The 12,712-nt window shown below is 35.0% G+C and overlaps 2 pseudogenes; one reads left to right on the forward strand and one right to left on the reverse strand.

Annotated features, from left to right (window-relative positions):
- LOC134228913 (tripartite motif-containing protein 2-like) overlaps positions 1–2,178 on the forward strand; it is a 27,998-nt pseudogene extending 25,820 nt beyond the window's left edge.
- The window catches only part of LOC134228910 (acetyl-CoA carboxylase 1-like), a 14,085-nt pseudogene extending 3,233 nt beyond the window's left edge, over positions 1–10,852 (reverse strand).
- Between the last annotated feature and the right edge of the window lie 1,860 nt (positions 10,853–12,712).

Below are 12,712 nucleotides of genomic sequence, written 5' to 3' on the forward strand. Positions count from 1 at the left end.
AGTTTTTTAATGGATGTATAAAGAACTTTGGCGAGCGCTGGCAAACGTTCGCTCTGTCAAACACCTCAGGAATGGGTATTTAAATCTATATTTATCTCCAGTTTATCCAGGAAGTAAATTACTAATCTCGTTCAAGTCTCAACTGAAATCTCATTTTGACATTCCAAAGTCTAGCTGTGAACAATGTCGTTTGTCGGTCATTCATAAAAGCTGTAAGTACATGTACAATAAAGGTCATTTAATTTAATTTAAATCAACTTTTATATGAATGATGGAATAAAAACCCCAAAAAAATTATTGGTTTACTAGAATAGCAAATTGATTGAATTATGATATCACTGTTGACATGTTTATATACAAATAAATTATTTGTTTCCCCTAATTCTAAAACAAATATAGATTAGAACATATGTATAAAACATATACTGGGTATTCCTATTTTTTCAGATGGCGTTATCTAAAATTGATATTCCCCGCACAGCCCAGCACTTTTTAGAGTGTGGCATTGAAGAATGTGAAAGAAACTGTGAGTTCTATTGCAACCCTTGTCATCAAAGATTGTGCAAACAATGCAGAGATGAACATCTGAAAAGTCCAGAAAACAAAAACCATGAGGTGGTCCTTTACCAGCAACGAAAACGACAACTTCCTGTGGAGAAATGCAAGATCCACCCCACAAAAGATGTGGACATGCTCTGTGAAGATTGTCAGGTTCCGTTATGTTCTAAATGTGCTACAATGGGAGACCACCCAAAACATACATTTGTTGATCTTGAAGCAGTCTACGCAGAAAAATTTGCGGACTTCCAACAGGAAATCTCCAATATTCACGAGTATTTTCTCCCTACATCACAAGATTTACAGAGAGAAATTAAAAAAGATTCCTCAGAAATCAAACACATCATGGACAACATCAGAACATCCATGAAGACTGAAGGTGAGACCCTGAAAAGTCTGGTGGACACAGTCATATCTGAGAACATGAAGCAGTTAGACCAGATAGAGCATTCACTGTTAGAAGATCTAAACACCCAAGACAAGACATTGGGTGATTACATCACTTATCTAAATAACCTTGTTCAAGAGCTCCACAAATGTCTGTCCTCTACAGAAACCCAGAAATTAATGTCTGAGAAAAAACCAAAGATCCGATCCATACCAGAGACAACAAAACCAGTCACACCAGGATTTACTGCTGGTCAATACAGCAAAAGTGATGTCACCAAATTACTTGGTAAAATACATGTCCCAAACACTAAAGCAGAGAAGAGAGAAATAAGGCCCATTGAAAGTGTCTACAATACAGCAATGAAACCCACACATATACAGATGATAGAAAACAGAAAGAAATCTGACAAGAAACAATGTCTCTATCTTCCTCTGTCACCAAGGTCAGGGCGTTCAATGTACCAGGTGTTGATAATGTATACCATGTATCTCAAGGACAATCAGACAGACTCTGGATCACTGACAGTAAGGGTAATCTTGTCCAAACAGATCTACAGGGGAATGTGATACAGAAGATAAAAGCCAGTTATGGATATGGTTACCACACAGTCAAACAGGGCAGGGATCTGATTTTTACAGACCAAGACAAGAAAGTCATCAATAGGATAACACAGGATAACAATATCACTGAAGTCATTAAAACTGGAGACTGGACACCACTCAGCATACACTCCTCCCACATCAACGGGGACTTACTGGTGGGGATGTGGACAGATAGAGAGGGAAAAGTCACCAGGTACAACAAGACAGGAAAAGAACTACAGAACATACAGAGGGATAACAAAGGACAGGGACTGTATAATACTCCATGCTACATCGCAGAAAACATCAATGGAGATATCTGTACATCAGACTATAGTAAAGTAGTGGTGGTGAATAAATCAGGACAACACAGGTTCTCCTACACAGGTGAGGGGTCAAGGTTCGATCCCTATGGAATCTGTACTGATGTCCTTGGTCACATCCTGGTGTGTGATGGTGACATTACAAATAACACTGTTCACCTCCTTGATCAGGATGGTCAGTTCTTGTCTCTATTATTCACAAAACAACAAGGGGTATATGGTCCCCGTAGTTTGTGTGTGGATGATGAGAACAATTTCTATGTAGGAGAATTTGGCACCAACACACTCACAGTGTACAAGTATTTACAGTGAAAAATAACATTGCAGTTAATGTACTTATCCTTTATCAAAAATTCGTGGACTGCATGTGCTTTTACATCATGAATTTTTAAACATTGGTTATATTTTTCATTATTAAAAAAGTAGATCATAAATTTTATTTTTAAATAAATTGTAATGTGTCAGCTATGGTATACTGGAAATGAATAAGGCGTTGTTTCGACCGAAGCATAATAGAAAAACTCTTTTGATATGAACATTTGACATCCAAAAAGATTAAAAATGTTGGGACACTATTGCTTTAAAATATTAAGTTTTCAATTCATTCTGAAAGTGCTAAGAAAATTTATCATAAATTTGACATGGAGTGTCCAAATAAATGTCCTTGAAAATTATTTAACAAATAGGGGGAAAATTTGCATTTTCCAACATTCTATAAAGTTTTCTAAAAAAAGTGGTATGATAAATATATTTAAATGCATCCAAGTTTGTTTTTTAATGCAAAAGAGGTTCAGAGAGAATAGGGATGCACAGTTATATAATTTTAGTCAAGGTGTGAAAAATCATTCACGACAATATATACATTTATATATCTAAACCTATTCACTTGATTAATTTCCAATGTATCAATCCATTTGCAATATTATATGCATTTAAAGCCGCTGTTTGACATTATATATTATAAAAACAAACGGGTTTAAATCCTCCAGGGAATCTCATCAAATTAAGTGTATGAGGTGAAATAAAAACATTATTCAACATACTAAACATTAACCATTTGTCTTTTTTATTACATATTTTAGCAAAAAATAACGAATAAAGTCTCAAATATTCAACATTTTTTATTTTTTGTTCTTTATTTTTTTAAAGTATAGACTACATAGTACTAATTTTATAGCCTCAGTCCACGAACTTTTTGATAACCCCTCGTCATGTAGCTTTTATACAACCAAACTGTGTAACATCGCACAGTTATAATATTTTTCTTTGTTAAACAAGACTTAGTAGACATTTTGAATCGTGTGTATCAGTGGTATACTGGAAATGAATTGTTTTGTCAAAAGACACTATAGTTTGAAAATAATCTAGTTTTTATACATATTAAAGTTGCATAATTTTACACATAAAAAATTTGCAAATTCGTAAATTCAGATGATATTTTCAGTCAATTTTTATTCTGAACAATTTAACAGTTGATAAAAATATATAAGTCTACTGGGTTTTTATGGGTGAACATGTTGATGTATATAATTTGGGAGCAATCTTTATATAGTGTATACAGGGGTATATCTTAACCTGTTCTCTTGGTTAATTTCCAAACTATATTCCTTTCATTCTATTGTAATAGGTATTGGATTTCAATCATGTTTACATGTCTGATATTGTGACCTAGCTCAGCCTTATTTACACTTGAACTGAATAAACTTAATCTTAAGTTTGTGACATTATGCTTGTTTTTAATAATATTGACTTTTGAAGCACCTTTGTATTTTTTTTCGGGATCAGAATAAAAGATGTTGTGGTTGCCTTTTTGTGTTTTAGACTGTGAATAGATTACTTAAAAACCTGCTGGAGAGATTGTGAATGACAAGAGGATAAAAATTCTACTCGAGGATCAAAAGTTCAAGATCATTGTTAGCTGTATCTTCTTACTCATGTTTTCAAAAACATATCCAGTGTTCTTAAAAGTCATAGGAAATGATTCCTAACACTATAATTTCACTTTTTAAACCCAAAGCTACATGAAACAAGATGTGTTTGTTAAACACTGATCTCACAACAAAGATTAAATCAGATAAAAATATATGTCGGTTTAGGAAATTCAATTGTAAACAAGCATTCAAAGAATTTTTTGATTCTTTGTGGATGAGATGTTATGTTTTATGTGAAGTATGAACACACTGACAAAAAATGGTTAAGGTTAAAGTTTTTTCATAAGTACGTGAATCTTTAAGGTCAAAGTCAAAAGGTCAATGTTGTTGATATCTAATGAAAGGACTTGCCACAAAGTATACATATATGAAATATAAAAGTCCTTGTATCTTCCGTTCAAAAGTTGTGACCAAAGTTAAAGTTTTTATTTAAAAAAGTAGCTAAAACTCCAATGTCAAGGACTGGAGTTGTTGTATTTGTGTTCAAAAGGATAACATTTGTGAATAGATTAGCCCTCACCGTTTAAATGATATGGTCAAGAGAGTTTTTTAAATGATCTCCAAGGTCAAGGTCAAAAGATCAAGGTTGTTGGTATCCAAAAATGTTGCCACAAAAATACATTGTGAGATATGGGATCTTTTTACTGTTAAAAAGTTGTGACCAAAAATTTATATAAAGTGTTCCAGGGTCAAGGTCAAAGGGTCAAAATGATTCCAATAACACTATAATTTCATTGTTTAAAGCCAAAGCTACATGTTAAAAAGATATGGCCAAGGTTAAAGTTTTTTCACAACACTGATGCCCAATGTCAAGGTCAAAAGGTCAAGGTTGTTGTTATTTAATGAAAGGTCTTGCCACAAACAATATATATGTGAAATATGAAAGTCCTAGTACCTACTATTCAAAAGTTATGGTCAAAGTAAAATTTTGGAATTTTTGTGTAAAAGTGTAAAACAGGTCAAGGTCAAAAGGTCAAAATTTGTTCCAAAGAAAGGTCTTGTCACAAGAAATACACATGTTTTTCATAGCTCCACTAAATCAAAAGTTATGTGCAAGGCTAAAGTTTTTGTATCAAATGACAGAGGTCTTTCCACAAAGATCATGTCTCGCTTTCGCGAAAGCGGGGGACAAAAATGAAAGCCCTATCACCATCTTTTCCCAAGTTAAGGCAAGGCTAAAGTTTTTCCATAAGTACAAAAATCTTCAAGATCAAGGTCAGAAGGTCAAGGTTATTGGTATCAAATGAAAGGTCTTTCCACAAAGATCACATGTTTGCAGTATGGAAGCCATAGCCTCAACCATTAAAAAGTTATGGCCACAGTCAAAAAGATTATATTAGTGCATTATACTCCAAGATCAAGGTCAAAAGGTCAAGGTTTTTGGTATTGAATGAAGGGTCTTTCCAAAAGAATTACATATGTGAAGTATGAATGCCCTAGCCCTTACTCTTCCAAGGGTATTGCCCAGTTTAACGTTTTTTCATAAGTCTGGAAATCTCCAAGGTCAAGATCAAAAGGTCAAGGTTATTGGTATATAATAAATGCTCTTGCTACAAAGAATATATATATGTGAAGTATGGAAGCTCTGGTCCTAACTGTTCAAAAGTTATGGCCAAGGTTAAGATTTTTTAAAAGTATGTCAAACTCTAAGGTCAAGGTCAAAGGTCTTGAAATCAAATGAAAGGTCTTGTCAAAAGGATTAAATATGTAAAGTATGAAAGCACACTAGCTCTTACCCTTAAAGAGATATGATCAAGATTTATTTTTTTAAAGTAGGTCAAACTCAAAGGCCAAGGTCAAAGGGTCAACGGTCTTAGTATCCAATGAAGCGTCTTCTTACAAGGATTACATATGTGAAGTATGAAAGCTCTACCCCTTACCATTCGAAAGTTATTGCCAAGGTTAAAGTTTTTTCGTTAATACGTAAATCTGCAAGGTCAAGGTCAAATGGTCAAGGTTGGAGGTATCCCGTAAAAGGTCTTGCCACAAAGAATGTATATGTGAAGTATAAATGTCCTGGTATCTACTGTTCAAAAGTTATGGCCAAAGTAAAATTTTGAATTTTTGTGTAAAAGTGGGTCAAATTCCAAGGTCAAGGTCAAATTTGGCGGTACCCAAAGAAAGGTCTTGTCACAAGGAATAGACTTGTGAAATGTGAAAGTTACAGCTCTACTAAATCAAAAGTTATGGACAAGGTTAAAGTTTTTGCGGACAAACAGACAAACAGCTAGACAGACAGACGAACACGACAAAAACTATATACCCCCAAAACTTTGTTTACGGGGGCATAAAAATGTTAAATTACAAGTACAGTGGACCTTTAGATATCCAGACGCCAGATATCTGGACGCTTCAGTATCCTGACATTTTTTCATTGGAACAGAATTTTTTAATGCTATATTTTGTCTTGTTTAACTGGTGATTCAGATATCTGGATGCTTCACATATCCGGAGAAATGACTGGAAACAAAGCGTCCGGATAAATGAGGCTCCACTGTAGTTCTATTTTCTGGCCTTTGTTCTACTGTACGAGTAAAATAAAGATAAAAAGTATTCCACCTGTTACTTTTCTTACCCGCTTGTTGTTCTTGATACTGTGGTCTTATGATGTCACAAAGGCCCACTGATTTAAATGGATCATTCGACATAATGTAAATCTACACTATTTTATCAAGCTAATTATATTTTATTTTTTTATTATAAACGCATGTTATATGATTTTGCAGTTTATTCATTTCATTTTGAAAAATTCGGTAATAAATCACAGCAACTGAAAACTGGGCTTTTCTTCCGAAGATGACCCTGATGAATATCCTATAATAATTACGCTTTTACCAGTGTAATAAGATGTATTTTCACTTAATGAAGCCATGATTTATTTCTTTATTTTTTTTCTTCGTACACTATGACATTTTTTTGGTTTTAAAGTTGTTTGTATTGATTCGCATAATATACAAGTTTATGCTGTTTAGTTCTCGTCATAATTGTTATTAGAGCAGAGGGACAGACGGGAGGTGGAATAGTGTTGTACATGAATATGTGAATATAAATAAACGCTGTCTAATATTAAGAATGGAATTACTTGATTAAAACATTAAAAAAATAAGAATTTCGTGTTTGACTTCACATTTTTGTTTTTAGCATATAGGCCCTACCTATCATATAGGTGGCCCATTTACTAGGTCAATATTGTCACAAAAAATTGAATCCTTTACCATGTTGATAATAACTAGAACTGTCCAAATGGGACAAAATACCCCCGGCTGGGTTTTTCAGAGGTAAGTTTTTCCATAATAAAGATATGTATCAAACATGAATCATACAATTTTTCTTTCAGTGACCTTGAACTTGCACAGATGACCTTGGGTCAAGGTCATGACACACCCATAGGTCATGAGGTATCTTTGTGTGAAATGAGAACCTACTAAATTTATCCAGAAGAAAGATATGGACCGGACACAAATTATGAAATTTTTCTTCCAGTGACCTTGAACTTCCCCAAATGACCTAGGGTCAAGGTCATGACACACCCTTGGGTCATAAGTAATCTTTGTGTGGAGTAGTTGATTCTAATGTTCCTCCGTAAGAAAGATATGGACCGGACACGTTTGCACAGACAGACGGGCAGATGGACAGACAGACAAGGTGATTCCTATATACCCCCCCCAAACTTCGTTTGCGGGGGATATAAAAAGTTGTAAATAAATGCCCTACATATAAAAGTGAATTCATTCACACTCTCCAATCTTTCTCTCTTTTGATCGCTTTTATCCTTTCTCTCAATCGATCGAAGTATCAAATGATGAGAATAATCACTGACTGATAAAACATGACAAAAATCTTGCAAATATGCGATGAAATTTGTAATAAAAAAATCTACCAGCCTGTTTGAATATTGTATGATTATACAAAGTTACAGTCATGATTATGATATTTCATAAAATTAAGCTGCAAAATGACACGACAGTTTGTAAACATTGCATAGCTTTGAACAGCGACTGGGCCTTTCTGATGTCATAATCTAAGGGAGAGAAGCGGCGTAAGTCAAAGATCATTTTCCCAGTTGAGTAATTTTGATAGACTGTGTTGTCACTATCTTGCATAAAAAAGCTAAATAACATTTTCAGTCTTATTTTATCAGCTCAGATAAAATTATTCCCCTATGTAACTCAATATGTTCACTTAGGTATTTGTTTCTTATGACCTGCATTTGCCAAAAATTAAGCAATCTAAAAGGAAGCAAACAAGCAGCTGTATGTTCTATTTTTTGGAGACACAATTTGACTCAAAAAAATATTATTCCACACATGGAAATTTATTTTACAAGAGAATCTTTATTTCATCCTAATATGCATCTACTACAACTACAAAAATTTCAAAAAACAGCGATGGCAATCTGTTCTATGTTTTTCCTTTACCTGTAACTGGGCAGCCGGTAGGTTGATGTCTGCCACCATCTCTGTACATGGATGTTCCACTTGTAGTCATGGATTGAGTTCCAGGAAGTGGAACGTCTCTGTATCCTCATTATACAGATACTCCACCATACCGGCACTGACGTACCTCACCATCTTAGCCAGGGTCACCGCAGCCTAGAGAGAAAATATAATAAACTCATTATACAGTACTCCACCGTACCGGCACTGATGTACCTCACCATCTTAGCCAGGGTCACCGCAGCCTAGAGAGAAAATATAATACACTCATTATATAGGTACTCCACCGTACACTGACGTACCTCACCATCTTAGCCAGGGTCACCGCAGCCTAGAGAGAAAATATAGTACACTCATTATATAGATACTCCACCTACCGGCACTGACGTACCGCACCATCTTAGCCAGGGTCACCGCAGCCTAGAGAGAAAATATAATACACTCATTATACAGTACTCCACCGTACCGGAACTGACGTACCGTACTGGCACTGACGTACCGCACCATCTTAGCCAGGGTCACCGCAGCCTAGAGAGAAAATATAATACACTCATTATACAGTACTCCACCGTACCGGAAATGACGTACCACACCATCTTAGCTAGGGTCACCGCAGCCTCCAGAGAAAATATAATACATGTACATCAATTAATAGCTATAAAGTTAATTTCATGACCATTAGCTAGTGTGAAAATAGCCCTGGACAGAAAACTATTATACATTGATAAATTGCTATAATGTTAATTTTGTGGCCAATGAATTTTTTGTCTTGCTCAATGTCTCAGAGAAATCAATTCTTGCTTTCTCAAACTCAACTGGATTGAGATAAAATGTAAGAGTACATAAGGATGTGAGATACTTCGGTGAAATATTAAAAGAATAAGTGTTTGGGGACCTCCAAATCACTTTGAGATACATGTACTGACATTTGAAATATAGGCATTCAAGGTATTCAAGTTCAACTGTATTTTGAAAATACACAGAATGGTTTTTTTCTCTGCTGTGAGGGAGAAAACAGTATTTCACTTGGCACACAAAGTCTTGGAATAGATTATTTACGTACTAGTATCTTATAGCGGGTTTTCTTGGCGGGTGTAAAATTTGGCGTTTTGCCTGCTCAAAGGTATGCCATTAATTTTGACGTAATTTATTTTAGCAGGCGCAGGATTTCAGTTCTTTTCAGATGGGCACAAAGAAGAATACTGACTATTTTAGCGATTAAAATTTTAGCGGACTATTACCAAAACGCCAAAATTAGCATCCCGCTAAAATAACCCGCTATACAGTATTAAGAATAAGTTGATAAAACAGATTATTTTTGTCAATATACTCACAAGCTCTAACTACCTGTCCATCTTTTCGAACACCTCGGGTTTGCCTATAGAGGCGGGCGCCTCCTCGATGATCTTCTGATGTCTCCTCTGGATGGAGCAGTCCCTCCCAAACAGGGAGATGGCGTTACCGTAGTTATCCACCAGGATCTGGACCTCGATGTGGCGGGCGTGGGTGGCCAGCTTCATGATGAAGATGGGGGATCCTGGCACCTCAGCCTGCACCTATATATAGAACACAGGATTCTTCTTCTAGATCCATCTAACCCTGACATGTATACAGTATATGGTAACTCTCCTTATCCTTGAACAAATTTCTTGCCAATTTTTATGCACTTTACACAATCAAGACAATTTTATTTTCCTTCTTCATACCTGTCTGAAGAGATTAGGGAAGTCGTCTGCATTCTCTGCCTTCCTGATGCCCTTCCCTCCCCCTCCCTCCGAGGCCTTGATCATCACCGGGAACCCGATCTGATTGGCTGATTTCAGACCCTCGTCCACGTCGGCGACACACCCCTTCCTGTAGAGGTCCTGGGGCACACTCACTGGCTTATTGTCACTCTTAGAGTAGTTCAGGGTCAACCCTGGAATGAAAACGGACTGCAAGTTTTCAATTTCTATGGCCTGGGGGAAAAGAAACTAGTTCGTTGAGATTTTTGTGATTGAAGAAATGAATATAAACATGCTGTTGCTTCAATTATTCATGGTTTGTGAATGACACATGTTTTTTATACTGTCTTCAAAAAAATGTTTTTTTTTTCATTAATTAATTATTTTTAATAAAATCATTAGTGAACACTGAAAAAATTTATAAAATACCTGATCCACTTTATGGCATGGTGGGGACTTTAGCAGTCTGGGCTACAATAGAGGAGGCAATCTTGTCCCCCAGGGCCCACATTGCTCCCTCTGGTGGACCTGTTCAAAAAAGAAATACAGATAACTCTACAACTTATGTGAAACAAGCTACACCAAGATAATTCCTCATACATATATGACCTTATCGGTTAATAAAAAGAAGTATTTCTTTACAAAATATATGGGTACATCCCACTGATTATTTTTAGAATCGGTAGGAGAAGAAAGTAGTGCAGAAAAAATTCCAAGTTCCTTAATTTGCAGACTTGCAAAAAAACAATTGGGCAGATGTACTAAACTGAGCCTGGCACTTGTTGATAAGGAGTATCTTTCCTACCAAAAAAGCTTGGAAAATGTAATTTATCAAGGAGATGTGCTGAATTATTTTGTGTATTTTAACGCCAGTTACAATTCTGAAATTCCACTACTTTCACTTTCATTTTTAGAGGTTTCTGCAGACAGACGCATTTTGCCGGAAAACGAATCTGACATGCCACCTCGAGATTTTAACCAAGGAAAGACAAGTTTATGTGCTTTGATTTGAGGGGTCACTCACTTCTGAACGAAAATTAGGGACATCGCTATGAGAAGAAACGTTAACATTGTCGCCTATCGGAATTAAAACAATTAGTACCCATATTTTAAAATTATTTCTGCAAAATAAATAAAGTGTCTAAAAACATTGATACCTGAGAGTGTGTTTTAAAATTGATTAACTTTACCAATAAATATGATTCCGTTTTTATGGAGTAGTTCTGGTAACTTGGGATTCTCTGAAGTATGGCCCCAGCCCGCCCAAACAACCTGCAAAACAGAAAAGAAAGTATTTAGTTTACTGGTAATACATGTTTAATACATGTATATACACAGCCAAATTATTATACAGTACAACAACATAAATCGAAAATCTGAGTAAGCTAGTTAAATGTCTTAATTTAAGTACTGTATATTTAATGAGATCTAGATTCATCGTGTTCAGCACTTCCTGATCAAGACTCATCTTCTCTTCCCCATCCACCTGTTGAACTCCCTGCCACAAATTGAATTCCACTTCAGCTTTAGAGCCTTGCATTAAGGGAAGGAAAACCCTCGCTTCAGGGTAAACCCCCATTTGAGGGTTCGACTAGACTGGTTAATATTACATAACTTTAAGGTGATTTACATAATAATCCAATCCACAATTCATACTATGCCAAATATAGAAAATTAAGAAAAGGAAGGGTTTTAGGCTTACACAGTAAATAACAGGTAAAAACTCTACAGATTCATAACTACAGCATACTTTCAACAGATAAAATGATATTAAATTGTGTAATATACTGATAAAATGACATAGTTGACAGCAGTGTGACAGCACTCGAAAATATACTATGTTTTACATTATTGATGCATAGACAAAAACTTGCAGAAGTAAACTGACTTAAGAACATATGACAATAAATTGCATGGTTAAAAATTAACAATCTGAAGATAATTAAAGCTTCCTATAATGCTTTAAAATATCTAAATACTTACTTCACAGTGTGTCAAAAATACACCAAGCATGAATTGTGCAAATAATTCTCGAGCACATGTAAACAACGGAAGAACTATAATAAAATTCAAAAATAATCCGGAAAAACAATTCCGCATTCACCATGAGTGTCAGTATAATATGAGATGAAATCATGTATCAAAGAACACTAAGTTAATAAGATACACAGTAGCAACAACCATTCACTGTACATGACTGTAATAATTTAATTGGATGAGGGACAGACAGACACCTTACTATCACATAAGCTCATCTGGTATTTAACCAGTTGAGCTAAAATAAAGAAACAAACATTTAAACTTTTAAAACTCAAAACCCTTTTTCAAAGGGATGGTGGCAACAAAAAAAGTGAAGCAGCCAATCAGAGCATCAAAATGAAAATTTCTATATCGAAAGATAAATGATATTCAGACACACATAAGGGGTCAGCCCCCTTCTTCCGCCACTGTATACTACAAAAATTTATCTAATTTTTTTTTAAGTTTTAAATTCCCTCTTTAGTATTTGTGTAGCTTAAATGAGATGGAAAACACAAATTGTCTTTACATATTCTATCTATATTAGTACAGACATTAGATATCCCTTATCTCTAACCATCTGTTTTAAGTGAGAGGAAAAAAACTAAACAGTTACTTCTTACAACATTTTCTTCCTTAACCATGAAAGGAAAACAAAAAAGAATATGCAATTATTGATATCTTTTATTCAAATTTCACCACATTGCTTAGGTGAAGCAATATATTACTTTTACATTCAATAATTAAAT

This window comes from Saccostrea cucullata, unplaced genomic scaffold (assembly GCF_032062105.1).
Source record: "Saccostrea cucullata isolate Sc308-1 unplaced genomic scaffold, CSIRO_AGI_Scuc_v1 ctg4976, whole genome shotgun sequence".
NCBI lineage: Eukaryota > Metazoa > Mollusca > Bivalvia > Ostreida > Ostreidae > Saccostrea > Saccostrea cuccullata.